Source organism: Girardinichthys multiradiatus, chromosome 13, assembly GCF_021462225.1.
Source record: "Girardinichthys multiradiatus isolate DD_20200921_A chromosome 13, DD_fGirMul_XY1, whole genome shotgun sequence".
In the NCBI taxonomy this organism is placed as follows: Eukaryota; Metazoa; Chordata; class Actinopteri; order Cyprinodontiformes; family Goodeidae; genus Girardinichthys; species Girardinichthys multiradiatus.
Genome location: NC_061806.1, coordinates 21510509 through 21527774, shown reverse-complemented (window position 1 = coordinate 21527774; position 17266 = coordinate 21510509). Strand labels below are relative to the sequence as shown.

The following is a 17266-nucleotide window of genomic DNA, read 5'->3' as shown; positions in this document are numbered from 1 at the left end:
CCACACTAAAATGACAGGTGTTTCAGTTTCATTGTCCAACCCCTGTATATCATGTTTAGGCTATACACTTGAACCCAGATGGTTCAACTGTAAAACAAATAACTGTTTGACATTTTTTTCCTATTTTAGGTCAGTTGAGATTACTAAAATTATTTATATTTGCTAAATGCCAGGGTAATGAGCAAGAACTGTTCTTAAAATATTTGTTTTAGTTTATTCAAACTCAGGAAATGTATAGATATTTGGTTATGTTTCCTTTTAAGCTAGAGTAACTATTTTGGCTCTGTAACTGCGTCAGGTTTGTCAACCACCTTGCTGGCACACACCTTTTAAGTTCTGCCCACAAATTGTCCATGAAATGGAGATCAGGGTGTTGTTATGACAACACCAAAACATTGGCTTTGCCATTCTTAAGCCTGTGTTTTTCAACCCTTGTCCTCAAAGCACATGGCCCTGCATGTTTTAGATGTTTCTCTGCCTTAACACACCTGATTCAGATACAGTTACAGTTCAGCAAAAGCCTGTTAATCAGCAATCAACTGAAAGCAGGTGTGCTGAAGCAGGAAAACATCTAAAACCTGCAGGGCAGTGTGCCTTGAGGACCGGGGTTGAAAAACAGTGCCTTAAGCTACCTAAGCTATTAATTTGGCGCTATGCTAAGAAATATTGATTATTTGGAAATCCAGTTTGGGGCCAAGGTTTAAGTTCCTGGTTAACGTCTTCAGATGTTGCTTTAATATTTCCAGATGATGTTGTTTCCCCATGATGCAATCTATTTTGTGAAGTGCACAGGTTTCTCTTGCACCAAAACACCCTAACAACACAATACTGCCACCCTTTGCACCTCTTAGCTAGAATGTTGTTTGTAAATGTGCAAGCTTCTTCCTTTTTCCTCCAAATGACACAATGGTCATTATAGCCAAACACTTTAATTTCAGTTTCATCAGACCATGGGGCATGTCTCCAAAAAGGTTTGTGTTCCCAGGTGCACTTGGATAATGTAATTTGACTTTTTATGTTGCTTTTGGAGTAATAGCTTCTTCCTTGCTTAGTGGCCTTTCAGCCTATGTTGGTGCTGGAATTGTTTCAGTGGGGATAATGACACTCTCTTACCAGCTTCAGACAGACAACATGTCATAAGATCTCCTGCTTTTGAATGTGACACTTTCAGGCATCCAAACATTTTACCTAGCAATAAACCATACTTGGGGAGGTTCGTAATAATCTTCCTGATAATTTGTCTAATTCTTTTTTATTTTCCCATGATGTCATACAAGTAAGTAGCATCTTTGAGGCATTGCCTTAAAAAAACACCCACAAGTGTATCTCTTTTAACTCAAACTCTGGGTGGTTGTGACTCAGTGGGAAGAGTAGTCATCTCGCATTTAGGAATCTTTGAGTTTGATTCCAGTTTTTTCACCCACAACATGTGCTTTTGGGCAAAGCACTTGACCCCAAGTTGCCTGCATAAGGGTGTATGAATATGAGTGCATTTTGGAGTGCAGCTTAGTGAATTTGGCTCTCATTTAAAAGCACTTTGAGTGGTCAGGATGACCAGAAAAGCACTATGTAAGGTAAATTAATTTACCATCGACCAAATGCTGAGAATTACCCCTATCAGAAACTTATAAAGCCATGAGATCATAATATGGGGTTTCCCAAAATGTTCAAAGGCATGGCAATCTAAGACTATGTCATTATCTGAATTATCTCTCTTTGTTCTGCCATTTAGCAAAAATAAATAGTTTTGCTAATACTAGCTGACTTAAAACTGGAAAGTCAGACAGTGAGATCTTACTGTCTGACAATAAAATATTTTATTGTAATTCACGTTTTCAACAATCTTCCCAATATTTTGTATCAGCCTTGCATTTTAGTGATATATGAACATAACCGTCTTTACGTAAATAACATTGCCTTTCTACATATCTAATAATTTCCCCATACGTTTGATCTCTGTCTAAACCTTATGGGCATGTTCAATTCTCAACAATTATTAAATTCAGTGAAATTAGAGTTTCAATTCATTCCATGAATACTGAACATATACGGACTGAAATATATACTTTACCTAAGTTCAACTCCAAATGTAGCATCAATGAACCATTGATATAACAAAATAATCTTAGGCTATGCTATAGAGATGCATTGATTCAAACTTTGCTGAATTTTTCATATATCGACTCACAGAAAACACATATATGGATAAACCTACATCTGATTCTGATTCTGATTATGGCAAGAAAGAAAACCATAACATCACATTCAGTCATATGTATTCAAAAGATAGTGAGCAAGCAAATTTTAATGGATAATATGTTTTTTGAAAAAATAAATTGTGTAGTAAATAACTTTTTTCAAATTAAAATTTACTATTAATTAATTAAGTAATTATTAAATAAAAAATATTTGTTTTGTATTATTTTCATACAACATATTTAGCTACATTTTTAGTTTATAGTACAATATTTAACCCTAAACTAATCGCATTTATTTCAATCGTGTTGTTACTGAATTAGAGCTGAGGGATGATAACAGTTACAATCAGTGACCTGAGTTTCTAGCCAGGATGAAATGAAAATGAAACCACACCAACCGACGCTAAAAAAATACAGCTTCTTGACTTGTACACGCTTAGTCTTCTGTTCTTTCCTTCTTTCCTTTTTTTTGTTTTGTTTTGTTCTTTGTGCCAATCTTTAGAAAGGTTTAAGCTTTTCCATATTACTCAGTTTGTCTCTTTGCTGCACCCTCATCCTGGTGCTTGTGAGTCCTGGATTCAGACTGTGAAGGGGTTAAAGCTTCTCTCTCACTGTAAATCCAGCTGTGTGCTCCCATGGAGTGGCAAATGTCTGCCTTAAATTTTAGATAAATCCTAGGACCACCTCCATGTTTCCTGATCAGCAGCAATACTGTTACCTGCCTATTTCTCCACAAGGGGTCCTAAAGCTCTGGCAGAACAGATGAATTGGTTGGCTGGTGGGCAGAGGCAGAGATAATAAGAAAGGGTCGGTTGAGCTTTTGAAGTTGATTCATGTCATATATATGAAAAAGATACTGACATTCATAACTTGCCTACTATTGACTAAGAAATGTAAGATTTTAAGAACAAGGATACTCAAAATGATGGCTTCTTTGGGTCTCATTATGTTAAATCCGAAGGAGTATATATTTTTCTGTATGGTTCTATATTTTTTAGTTCAAATTTTATTGTTTTAGAAAAAAGATTAGCCCATTATTTAAACTCTGTAAGATGCGCGGATACATCAACCATTCATTGTGTTTTATCTCACCTCTCTGCAACAGCTGCTTCATTATTCAAAGGCCAACCACACAGTTAGCACCCGCAGATCCTATTTTGAGGAAGTCCCACTAGGACCAATCAATGCTATTAGATCTGTCAGCATGATTAGAGACACTCATGCCTCCTCCTCATTTCTTTTGCTGGCCTGTAGGAAAGCTTGTGAGCCTATTATTTATGGATAACCAATCCCAATATGGGCCACTCAGGTGTACTCGCAAGGATCCAAACAAAGAAACATTTAAATTGAATGAGTCTTCTATCGATAATGTATCAACAATATATATATTGAAAAATATTCTTCAGGGCTTCTGCTTTAAGATAGAAAGAAAATTAACAACATTTTCCTGGAAGGACAAATAAACCCAAGTGAACAATGAGGAATTATATAGATGGGCATTTTGTAAGCTGTTTTTTTTGTTTTGTTTTTCATTTTTTAATTCTATTTCAATGCTGATTTGGCATTAAGTTATCTTCATCCAAATTGAAATATTGTCTACTTTCTGGAAATCTCACCAGTGTCCGGGTTCTTGTGGATAACTTCTGGTATCAATATTGGCTTTTTTATTTAAACTTAATAATCATGACAATTTAAATTTAAGTTGAATTTATGTATGCTATGGTTAGCAAAGTAGTTAGTTAAATTGTTCATTTTTCCGACAGAAATAATTTGCAGGTTTACAGAACTTTTAGAAATATTGCCTTGGCCAGGTGCCAGAGGTGGGTACTCTAGTGTGAAACTTGAGATTTCCAAACTGACTTGGACTAGCAGTGTAAAGAGTTGAGAATTGTACTTGGACTCTAGGTCTCTAGAGTTGAAAATTGACTACATATCTACAGACATTAGAATAGAATTGGACTTGAGGTCTAATCAATCAGGAATTAAGTTTAGGTCTGTAGTCTTAGAAATTTACCTATACTCAGTTGGACACAAACATTCACTTGGACTCAAGATGTTAAGACTCAAAAATTTAAGTATAATAAGATTGAAGTATAAATTCTTGAGAATTCACTTGGACTTTACTTGGATGTGGGACTTGGATTTTTATCCCATGTTATCAGGGATTAAATAAAGCAAGTAAGCAATTGGGATGCAGCCATTCTCCAAGTCAAGTCAAGTCAAGTCAAGTTTATTTATAATGCCCTTTTCAGCAACAAGGCGCTCAAGGTGGTGTACATAGGGAAAAACATTACAATAATACAGAAAATCAAACAATAGAGATAATTAAAAAAAAGAGAGAATAGATTGATGGATAAGAAAATGAAAGGAAAATTGGACTGAAAACTTAACTAATAATGTTTAGATAACACATTCAAAGGCCACTCTAAACAAATACGTTTTTAATCTTGATTTAAAGCAACTTAGGGTTTCGGCGCTTTACAGTTTTCTGGGAGTTTATTCCAGATTAGTGGAGCATAAGAACTAAAAGCTGCTTCTCCATGTTTGATTCTGGTTCTGGGTATGCAGAGTAGATTTGAGCGAGATGACCTGAGAGGTCTGGGTGGTTGATACACTGACAACAAGTCTGTAATGTATTGTGGTGCTAAGCCATTCAGTGATTTATAGACTAACAGAAGTATTTTAAAGTCTATTCTCTAAGCTACAGGGAGCCACTGTAAGGACGTTAGACGGGGTGATGTGCTCCACTTTCTTAGTTCTAGTGAGGATGCGGGCAGCAGGGTTCTGGATCAACTGCAGCTGTCTGATCGACTTTTTAGACAGACCTGTGAAGACACCGTTACAGTAATCAATTCTACTAAAGACGAAAGCATGAATTAGTTTTTCAAGGTCCTGCTGAGACAATAGTCCTTTAATGATGTTCTTTAGGTGATAGAAGGCTGACCTTGTTACTGTCTTTATGTGCCTCTGAAGGTTTAGGTCTGAGTCCATTACTAGGCCCAGGTTTCGAGCCTGACTGGTGGTTTCTAGCTGTATTAACTGAAGCTGTGTGCTAACTTTTAAACACTCTTTCTTTCGTCCAAAGATTATTACTTCAGTTTTGTTTTGTTTCAGCTGAAGAAGATTTTGGCCCATCCATGCATTGATTTCTTCTAAGCATTTACCCAGGGCTTGAATGGGTTCATGGTCACCTGGTGACATCGTAACATATAGCTGTGTGTCGTCTGCATAGTTATGATAACTTACGTTGTTGTTTATTAAAATCTGAGTTAGGGGGAGCATGTAGATATTGAATAGGAGGGCCTTAAGATGGACACTTGGGGAAAGCCACATGTGATTTTTGTGGTCTCTGAAGTAACTTTACCTACTGACACAAAAGAAAATCCCTGTCCTTCAAGTAGGATTTAAACCAATTGAGTGCTGTACCAGAAAGGCCGACCCAGTTTTCCAGGCGCTCTAATAAAATTGCGTGATCAACAGTGTCGAATGCTGCACTAAGGTCCAATAATACCAGCACTGTGGTTCTTCCACAGTCTACATTTATACGGATGTCATTGATCACCTTGACAAGAGCAGTCTCTGTACTGTGGTGAGCAGGAAGTCTGACTGGAAAACATCGAAGCGGTTGGTCGTTGTTAGGAAGTTGTTTAACTGCTGAAACACAGCTTTCTCAATAATCTTGCTGATGAAAGGGAGGTTTGAGATAGGCCTGTAGTTCTGTAGTAGCAGCTTGTCCAAGTTGTTCTTTTTCAATAGAGATTTGATAATTGCTGTTTTCAGGGCCTGGGGGAAAACATCTGACAAAAGGGACGCGTTTATTATTTATGTTAAATCAGATGATATGACAGGCAAAGCTTTCTTAAGGAAAGCTGTGGGTAAAACATCAAAGCAGCAGGACGAAGAGATTAGTTGGTGGACGATTTCTTCTAAGTTTTTGTAATTTATTTGGTGAAATTGGGAAATGTTGTCAAAATCAGTTCTAGTTGGAGACAACATTGGTCCTAGAGTTGATGTGGATGTGCTGACTGCCTCTCTGATCTTTTGGGTTTTTTCAGTAAAGAATTTAACAAATTCTTTGCAGGCCCTGGTAGAGTGGAGTTCAGATGCTACAGTTACAGGAGGGTTTGTTAACCTGTTGACCGTGGCAAATAATGCACAAGCATTGTTAAAGTTTTTGCTGATGATCTCAGAAAAGAAAGATTCCCTTCCATTTTTCAGTTGTAGGTTATATCTGTATAGTCTTTCTTTATAGATAATATAGTGAACCTGGAGTCCAGTCTTTCGCCACCTGCGTTCAGCTTTTCAACACTCTTTTTTTTCCACTTCTGACTGGTGGAGCATTTCTCCATGGACACATTTTCTTCCCAGAAACAACTTTCACTTTAATTGGACCAATTGAATCAATGATGTCCGAGATTTTAGAATGAAAGTTGTCTACCAGCTCATCTACAGTGTTACAGGGCAAGGTGGAGGTAGAAGAGTAAATCTGGTTAAAGGTTTCAGCAGCACCGTCCTTAAAGATGCGTTTTCTTATCATGTCTCTTTGGCAAACTGAGCCATCGAAGATGATGCTTTCAAAAATAACAGAAAAGTGGTCAGATAGGGCAACATTAGTTACAGACACCTTGGAAATGTTTAGACCCTTAGTGATGATCAAGTCCTAAATATGTCCCTGTTTGTGCGTTTGCTGTTTAACATGTTGAGTAAAACAAATATTTCTAAGAGTGTCACATAGATCTATTGTACTTCAGGATTGTCCATGTGAATGTTGAAGTCTCCCACCATAATTAAACAGTCATAATCAACACATATCACATATAAAAGCTCATTAAAATCACTGAAAATGTTTGTTTTGGACTTAGGAGGCCTATAAATATTCAAGAGCATGGTTCGGACCGGGCTCTTTACCTGGAGAGCCAAATAATCAAAAGAGTCAAATTTGCCCAGAAATACTTTTTTACACTTTAGTAAATCTTTAAACAAAGTGGCCACCCCTCCACCTTTTCTTTGCTGTCTGCTCTCACAAAGAAATCTGTAGTTCGGAGACGTCGCCTCTATCAGAATGGGAGCTTCATTAAATTCATGTAACCATGTTTGTTAAAAACATAACATCAAGATCGTGGTCAGTAATGAAGTCATTGATTAAAAATGATTTTCCTGACAGAGATCTAATGTTCAGTAAAGCCAGTTTATATGACTTAGTTGCTGATATTAACTCTGTGTCTGGTTGTACCTGACAGTTTATGGATTTTTTTTGATTGTTTATTACTGTCTCTTATCCTTTTGGCTTTGTTCTTTCTGTCACGTATAAGCACAGAGATTTTATGACTATTTCTGATAGAGTTACCACCGGGGCCCAGACTGTATCACAGAGAAGTGATTTGAAGGTCCTGATTAGGAAGAGATAGTTTAGGAGGTGGTGGAGGTCTGCGGCATTTGGAAGATGTTGGTTCAGTAGCAGGACCTCGGCCACGGGGGGTGTTGAATGGAGAAGATGTCAGAGCCATTTGGGTCCCGATCTTAAGAGCTCCTTTCATGTTATCAGAATCCAGTAAAGCAAAAAGCGGGCTCAGTGGGTAGATGGGAGAGTTCTGTGCGGTCGGGGTCTGGGGTTATGGGGAGAGGGGGGTATAACAGGGGGGGGTGTCCACTTTTCCTGTGAATTTCAGCGGGGAGACCTTTTGTGATGACCTCTCTTTCTTAGCCAACTGGCCGATTGTTTCTGCTGGAGCTGTTGGAGGCAGCGTTATCATTGTTGTTGATACTCCATGTTCTCTCCTGAAGGTCGAAGCTGCTGGCGGATTATTTACTGAATAGAAGAGATTAGATGTGAGACGTCTGGCTCCCGGCTTGTTCAAACAGAAACAATCTTGCTTGAAGAGTTGTCTTTCTTCCCAAAAAATATTAAAGTTGTTGATGAAATTCACAGATGTAGTAGCACATGTTTTTCTTCAACCATTTCTTAATCATCAGAAGTCTCAAAAAGTAATCTCCACAGAAAATCGGTGCAAAGGGTCCGCTGAGAAACACTTTGATATGAGACCTCCAACAATATTCAGAAGACGAGTGAAATCCTCCTTCAGTCTTTCAGATTTTTTCTTAGCCACGTCATCCATGGCTCCACAGTGTATAATAACGTTTTCTAGAGTCGGGCGCTTTTCTGTGATTGCAAGAATATTCTCTGAGATATCAGAGACCACGTTACTGGTACCAATCATAACTTCTGTGTTTTTCTTGTTGCAGAAGTTTTTAATCCCATCCACAGCTGTGTTGCCCACTATTAGGGTTCTTGGTCCGGTGGGGTGTTTTTTTTTCTGGCAATTTAGGAGAAGTTTGTTTAGAATAAAGGTTGTTCTCAAACCTTTTATTGTTCTCAAAAGATGGATCATTTTCCTGGTTTTCATTCTGTAGTGGGGAAAATCTGTTTTGGAGGGGAATTCCATTATTTCCAGCTGTCTCACTCCTATCAGTTGTTGTGACAGCAGCTCACTGTCAAAATCTCCTTTTCCCAGGGGAAACGGGAGCCTTTCTCTGTAATTCTGGCCATTCTAATTTATTTAATTGCTGAGATCTTCCAGTGAGTCGTCCACCTTGATTTTTTGGGCATGTGCCTGTTGTGGATTTTCTTATCAAAGTGGGAGAGAAGTCAACACATTAACAAGAGAAAGATCGGACTTTGTCTTTGTAAGTTTATTCAAAAGCATTTGAAGACACTGTCACTGAGTTTAGTCAGTGAAGCAGAGCAACGAACAGAATTCACAAACAGTATTTATACCAAAAATGAGGGTGTTATCTCAACTTAAAAGAGTTTAGAAATATGGCCCCTAGACCCTCCCTGGGTCAGAGGTAACAAAGTTATTTATGAGGGCACCGATCTACCATCCCTTGGGATATAACACTTCAGGGAGTGTTAACCATAAAACTCCTGATAATGGATTTAGAGCCCTTCTCCTCTTAAGTAACAAAATCACAGAGGTCAGAGAGGAGTTAGGTAAAGGAAAGTTCAGAGCACTAAAAATAATTTTCCACAACACGCCTAAAACATGCCAGGGGGGTCTGCTGGTAGGTTTATTCTCAGTGTTCTGATTGGCGGCTGAGTCGTTGAGCTGGCTGTCACTGTTTGGGATCACAGGCAGAGTTGAACCATCGCTGTACCCCATATTCACCTCCACATTCGCTTCTAGTCGATGGATTTTCATCTCCAAAACAGACAATTTCTGTGAAAGTTTGTCGAAGTCCTCTGTGGTGAAGGGAGGCATTTTGTGCTGATTAGCTGCCGTCAACTTGTCTTTCTTTCGAGTTCGATTATAAAAACATAAAAATCCTTTAGAAAATTTTTTTTTATAATAATAATCCTTGGGAGTCGCTGGTAAGAAGTTGTTTTAATCCAATTTTTCCCTAATTTTGGTTAAGAGATAAAAAGTTAGGAGTAAAAGAATGCAAGCAAGCAGGGAGCTTAGGAGAAAACCGTCTGAGCTGGCAGAGAGGTGGAAGTAGTGGGACTACAGTGAAAAACTGCATTTGATTTGCTAGCCATGTTTACTGAATATGGTCTAATAATGGTTAATAACAATTTGTTCTTGTTAGTTTTAGCTTTATAACAATGACAATGCAGATGTCTCAACAGAATTGTGCATTAAATGATTTCAGGTAATTTAAGAATGAATGAAACTTTACTTGCCTGACATCTAGCAAAGAAGGAGAAGGCCTTAAATTTTTTCTTAGGATACATGCAGTTAATATTTCAAATGATGTAAATATTACATTGATTACTTAGCAATATTAAAAAACAAAAATAGAACAGCTCTCGATTTTAAATCTTAACATATAGCAATGCAGTGCTATATGCATGGAATGCATCCAATGACCAAAGTTTCATTTATCTTGAGACTTGAGATTTGACTTAGTAAAAATGATTTATGTACATCTCTGCTAGGTATTTAAAAACCAAGCACATGATGGGGCACAGCTTGTGGCGTAGTGGTAGACCTCACGAACCATATACGTAGGCCTCGGTCCTCGACGCAGCTGTCCCCCGGAGACCTATGCTGCATGTCTTCCCCCTCTCTCCACCCCATTTTCTCCACATAGACTAAGATAAGTGGCTGTGTGTGCAGAATGTCTCAGCAGATCACCACTATGATGTGATTCACCTCAAGTCTTCGGTAAAATGTTTTGGCTCAATAGGGTGAGAAGTAATCTCTGTGGTATTGCTGAGAGTCTCTATGACCTTGTAGTGAGACGAGATGGGGGAACTGCCCAGAACCCACTGCCACCGTTTATTTACTACTGGCAAAGAATGGCTGCTGGAGTCTGTGTTTGAACTGTAAAGGAGAGTTGATCAGTGAATGATGTATTTGTTTGTGGATCCTGTAACCTGTAAGTGACCTTAAGTACATACAAGTTCTATGTCTATATGAAAGATTAAAATAAACTCTCCAATAAAATCTGTCCTGCCTTGGCTGTTTTTAAGCAGTCCGACATTAACCACTATGCTCACATGTGAAATAGTAGAACTATATTTGGTATTTCACCTGACAAAAGCTGTAAGATAAAGAGTAGCCTATTGGATCTTCCACACATTTTGTCCTGCTCCTATTACGCTGTCCACCTTTAAATTGTGCACCAGTGTAACAAAAATGCAAATGTGGACTTTGGCTTATGAGATACCAATGGAGAAAAAATTGTTGTTTCATTCTGCAAAACCTTTGCCCTGGTTTCAGTGCTGAATCAAGACATTCTGTCCCAGGTTTCTCACGGACTTTAAAAAAATGGAAAATTTGTGCATGGTCCATTTATGGTTAATTTTTATTTATCATGAAAGGATTGAAAAAACTCAAACCTTTAAAATATAAGATCCTTTTATGTTAACAGATTCTTTCTAACATCTCTGTTAGTCCTATTTATGAAAGGTTACTGTTTGACCAGACTGTTTTTACAGTTACAGTTTACAGTTATAATAACTAAGAAAAGCATTAATAACAAGACCTTTTTGTTGTTATGGCAATATGAGCATTTTTTAATAAACCAAGAAGAAAAGCGAGAGCTGGAAGATTAAAAGTACCCTCTGCATTGCTTGAGAGGTGTATTTTCGTGAACATTTTGCTAACTAGTGAAGCAGAGAGTTTTATATTCTATACTACAACCAGAAATATGCACTACAGGTATATAGTGTATCGCTGAGGTTTATTTGCTGTAAATCAGCTTATTAATGTTAGAAAGTAGATGGTTTGGTTATCTTCTTGCCAGCTTTACCCTGTCCATCTCCGTTATTAAAGATGGACACTTTAATCAGCTTGATTTGGAAGTATCACCACCTCTTATCAGAACGACATAGAGGCTTCGCCCACTGTGTCGAGCACCACACTGGAATCAGCTGAATGGAGATTATGGCAATGTTGGAAGGACCACTTCGAAACTCTCCTAGATTATTGAATGATTTTGGATTTAGTGGCAACCAAGAAGCTCATGGAAACTCTGAAAGAGATGTGGAGATCCACAGCTAAAGTGGATGAATCTGTTGACAGGACAGTAATTAGTTTCACACTCCTCATGGCTCTATTTAAGAGAGACAAGTTGAAAGCCATTGTTTAAAGAAAGCAATATGATGTCACTTTTGTGGTCGGCCATCAGCCATGTGGAGGACACAACAAATATATGGAAGAAGGTGCTCTGGTCAGTTGGAACCAAAATTGAACTTTTGGGCCTACATGCAAAACTAACAGTGCACATCACCCTGAAAAAAGGCGTCCATGCAGTGAAACATGGTGATGGCAGACTGGTCAAAGTTGTTGGTCAGATGGAAGGAGCTAAATACAGGCTAATGCTGGAAAGAAACCTGTTAAAAAAGCAAAACACTGGAGACTGGAGTGGAGGTTCACCTTCCAGTGCTACAGCGAACCTAAACATAGAGCCAGAGCAACAATAGAAGCAACAATAGAAGATACTTTATGTGTGAATATTCTTCAAAGCCAAATACACTTTAAGGCCTTAATTTGCTAATTGCAACTTAAAAAAAAAAAAAAAACATTTTCTTTAAGATACATCAAGTTAAATATATTATCAAATTTACTGCTGTCTTAAATTACTTAACTTCTCATATTTTGTGTGTAGCACATATGCTAGGAAGAAATTATTAAGATGTCCTTAAGTCCCAGTTTTTATAATTCATATCTTTAAGGACCACTTGAAACTTAATAACATCCCAGTAATTTGTTGCGGTGTCAGTGAGATTATCAACTTAATTCCTACAGTAAAGAGGTGCTTGAATTTTTTAAGGCTTTTGTGCACTTTTACAAAATGTACTGATGTACCTTCTAACCTAAAACAGTAATCCTGTTGATCACAATCATAAATCACAAGTTCTGCCTGATCTCTGAAAAGTATGTAATTAACCCAGCACAGATTTAAATCACTAAACACTAAAGATTACTGTGCACTATTCCAATCTCTGTTATCTACAGGTAGAGCAAATGTTTCCTTTATGTCTCTGCTTGGCTTTTTCTGGGTAGAAATATCATACATGTGCCATATGTTTATAAATGTGATAAAAAAAATTTAATGACCACAGTTTTTCATCAGATTATATCAGAATCAGAATCAGAAAAGATTTATTGCCAAGTACGTTTTTGGACATACAAGGAATTTGTTTTGGCGTAGTCGGTGCAATACAGTACAAATTAAACAGTATAAACATATCTACAATATAATATAAATATATGTGCACAGTTTTAAGTGAGTGAGAGTAAATGTAGAGCAGTATAAGATGCAAGAGCAGTACAACAGTGCAGATGATCATTGTGCAATTATGGCAGTGCAAGTAAAGCAGGAGTCTAAGCTGAGCGTTAATGTAACACATAGAGTTACAAGTTACAAGTGTCCTGTCAGCAAAAAAGGGGGGGTGTGGGGGAAAGGGAGAATGTCAAGGTGGTTTCCGGGCTTTGTTAACCAGGCTGGTGGCAGATGGGAAAAAACTGTTCTTGTGGCGTGAGGTTTTGGTCCGGATGGACCGCAGCCTCCTGCCAGAGGGGAGAGTCTCAAAGAGTCTGTGACCGGGGTGGGAGGGATCAGCCAGAATCTTCCCTGCCCGCTTCAGGGTCCTGGAGGTGTACAGTTCCTGGAGCGACAGTAGACTGCAGCCAATCACCTTCTCAGCAGACCAAATGACACGCTGCAGCCTGCCCTTATCCTTGGCTGTAGCAGTGGCGTACCAGATGGTGATGGAGGAGGTGAAGATGGACTCAATGATGGCTGTGTAGAAGTGCACCATCATAGTCTTTGGCAGGTTGAATTTCTTCAGCTGCCGCAGGAAGAACATCCTCAGCTGGGCTTTCTTGATGAGGGAGCTGATGTTTGGCTCCCACTTGAGATCCTGGGAGATGATGGTTCCCAGGAAGCGGAAAAATTCCACAGTGTCAATTGTGGAGTCACAGAGGGTGATGGGGGCAGGTGGGGCTGGGTTCTGCCTGAAGTCCACAACAATCTCCACTGTCTTTAGAGCGTTGAGCTCAAGGTTGTTCTGGCTGCACCACCTCCCATCTGTATGCGGACTCGTCACCATCAGAGATGAGTCCGATCAGGGTGGTGTCGTCCGCAAACTTCAGAAGCTTGACAGACTGGTGACTGGAGGTGCAGCTGTTGGTGTACAGGGAGAAGAGCAGAGGAGAGAGAACACAGCCTTGGGGGGAACCAGTGCTGATGGTCAGGGAGTCAGAGACGTGCTTCCCCAGCCTCACGCGCTGCTTCCTGTCAGACAGGAAGTCAGTGATCCACCTACAGGTGGAGTCGGGCACACTCAGTTGGGAGAGCTTCTCTTGGAGCAGAGCTGGGACAATGGTGTTGAAGGCAGAGCTGAAATCCACAAACAGGATCCTGGCGTAGGTTCCTGTGGAGTCCAGGTGCCGGAGGATGAAGTGAAGGGCTAAGTTGACTGCATCATCCACAGACCTGTTGGCTCTGTAGGCAAACTGCAGGGGGTCCAGGAGTTGGTCGGTGATGTCTTTTAGGTGTGAGAGCACAAGGCGCTCAAAGGACTTCATCACCACAGAGGTCAGGGCGATGGGTCTGAAGTCATTAAGCCCTGTGGTCCTTGGCTTCTTGGGAACAGGGACGATGGTGGAGGACTTGAAGCAGGCTGGCACATGACATGTCTCCAGTGAGGTGTTAAAAATGTCTGCAAAGACTGGAGACAGCTGATCAGCGCAGTGCTTCAGGCTGGCTGGTGAGACAGAATCCGGACCAGCAGCTTTCCGGGGTTCTGTCTCCTGAAGAGTTTGTTGACATCCCTCTCCTGGATGAAAAGAGCCGTCCCCGGCGTGGGTAGGGGGCTGGTGGGGGGGAACTTCAGGGTGGGGGTTGGAAGTGCCAAGGCCCCTCTTGAGGTTGGGGAGGTGGGGGTGGTGGATTGTGGCTGCAGGTGTTGGGGGGTATTGTGGGGTATGGTTGCAGGACTGTCCCTTTGTCTTTCAAAGCGGCAGTAGAACTCGTTCAGGTCGTTGGCGAGGCGTCGGTCGTTGATGGAGTGGGGGGCTTTCGGCTTGTCGTTGGTGATCAGCCTGAGCCCTTTCCAGACAGATGCAAAGTCGTTGGCTGAGAACTGGTTTTGGAGCTTCTCAGAGTACAGTCGTTTGGCCTCTTTCACTGCCTTGCCAAACTTGTACTTCGCCTCTCTGTATATGTCTTTGTCCCCACTCCTGAAGGCCTCTTCCTTATCCAGTCTTAACCTTCTGAGTTTGGCTGTGAACCAGGGTTTGTCGTTGTTGTAACTCACCCTGGTGCATGATGGTACACAGCTGTCCTCACAGAAGCTGATGTAGGAAGTCACAGCCTCTGTGTACTCGTCCAGACTGTTGGTAGTAGTCTGTACAGCCTAAACACGCCTGGAGATTCTCCACAGTCTCACTGCTCCACTTCCTTGACGTCCTCACAACAGGTTTGCAGAGCTTTAGTTTCTGCCTGTATGCAGGAATCAGGTGGACCATGATGTGGTCGGATTGGCCCAGTGCGGCATGTGGGACGGCATGATAAGCGTCTCTGATGGTGGTGTAACAGTGATCCAGAATGTTGTCCTCTCTGGTCGGACATTTAATAAACTGTCTATATGTGGGGAGTTCGTGGGTGAGATTACCTTTGTCGCCAACGACGATAACTAAGGAGTCTGGGTTGGTCCGCTCCACACTCAGTATCTGGTCGGCGAGCATGCGCTGTGCGACCTGCACGTTAGCTTGCGGCGGGATGTAAACACCGACCAGGATGAATGAAGCAAACTCACGGGGGGAATAGAAAGGCTTACAGTTTGTGACAGAATAAGCAATTGTGGCCCCTTTACCCTAATGAAAAAAGCACACGAAGTTCACATGTTCATATGAGACACAGGAGAACATGTGAACACATGTAGATACAAATAATTAAATGTGAAAGTCCACATGTTAAATTGAGTTAGTGAATCTGTGACTCCTGCTAAAAGGACAACTAAAAGGACACTTGAAAAAATGTATAGCAAATGTGAAATGTGGAAAAGAATTTATTTTTGATACATGTGTGAAAACATTCCACATGTTAAAAGGGAAAACACATGTGGAAACTTCCAGTGGAAACTTGCAAAAACCTGGCCAAATATTAAAAGAAGGGTTTGAATGTTCTAAGACAACAAATATTTTTTCCATTGATTTTTGAGAAGGGTATAAATAACTTTTGATAAAACGTTTTTTGGACAAAATGTAAATAAAAATAATCTAAAAAATATATATATATTTTGTTTTATTATACTACTCATATATTGTTTTATTATCTTGTGAGAGATGCACCTCTCATTTCCTATCTGAAACACATTTCTTAGTTGAAATGAAATAAATCTGCCTGGGGTATAAATTTGGCCTTAACTGTAACTGTAAATGTGAAACATTTCAGTGAATGATGGTATGATTAAAAAATAAAACCAGGGTAGCTGGTTGGTAATTATGTCTTGGGATTTGTACATTTTATATTTCAGAGAGGCTACAGAGAATTGGCAACTCTTTTTTTACAGGTTGTTGATATAAAGACACTTTTGCAGAAATAATTACTTAGCAAATATGCACTGTTTTGGTTAAAATAGCTCTATTACATACTCAATCCTTTCCAAGTATCATTTATTAATTGAGTATATAGGCTACCGCATGGGATTTGTAATTCAATAAATTGTAAAAACACTGTAAAGGTGTATAAAGTAAAAAAAACAAAACTGATTTGCCTTTTAAGCTTTTCTATTGTAAGACTGATTGACAGAACATGTCCTTCAAATATGCTTCAGTTGCAGCCATTGAAGTTAATAGTATGTGTTAGTAAGAAGCCAATTAGTGTTATAGGCTTCAACACATTTTATGCTTGGTTGAGTATCTGTGTGCAAAAAATGTTTTTACTTACCCACCACAAAATGAATCAAGCTGCTTTTCTCTTCTCATCAGACAATAAATGCCTAGGAATGGGGATAGTTATTAATACTTACAGATTCAAAGATTTACACCAACAGCGTTAAAGGAGCCTTTAAGGTCACAAATACATTCACCATCGATTCCTCTTTGCACCTCTTTTATTTAAACTTTAATAGTGGCTTTTTTACTGTTTGAAGTAAAGGGAAATTGCTGCTCAGTTCTTACACATTATAAATCATATATAAATTATATATATATATATATTTCAATTGTTAAAGAACTGCCATGTATGAAACAATGACAAACCATTTTCCGATGTATAACTTTTTATCTTCAGTTTCCATCTTTTCTTTTGAACAAATAAGTTATTGTTCTCTGCATTGTGGTCAACTTTTGATTTCATTTAAATAAAAAATTTGACAGTTCAGTTGTTTTCGCGGTTTTTATTTAAAAGTCTGTAGATGGTAAGTGATTTATTGTTCGTTCTGTCCTAATGCAAGCAGTGTTTTTTTATGTCTGTGTACCACCTGTGTAAAATCTCCCAGTCCATTAAATTGAACGCATCGATCTCCTTGGCAACCGTTCTGTTTTGGGGGTAAGCGCGCATGCGCTCTCGTGTATCGTATGTGAAATCTCTGGTCATAAGCGGTGTTTTTG

General features: G+C 39.4%; 1 protein-coding gene across 1 annotated transcript in view; it reads left to right on the top strand.

The window, feature by feature from the left end:
- Positions 1–17266, top strand: part of gabbr2 (gamma-aminobutyric acid (GABA) B receptor, 2) — a 292021-nt gene that overhangs the window by 125743 nt on the left and 149012 nt on the right. The gene's annotated exons all lie outside the window — the stretch shown is intronic.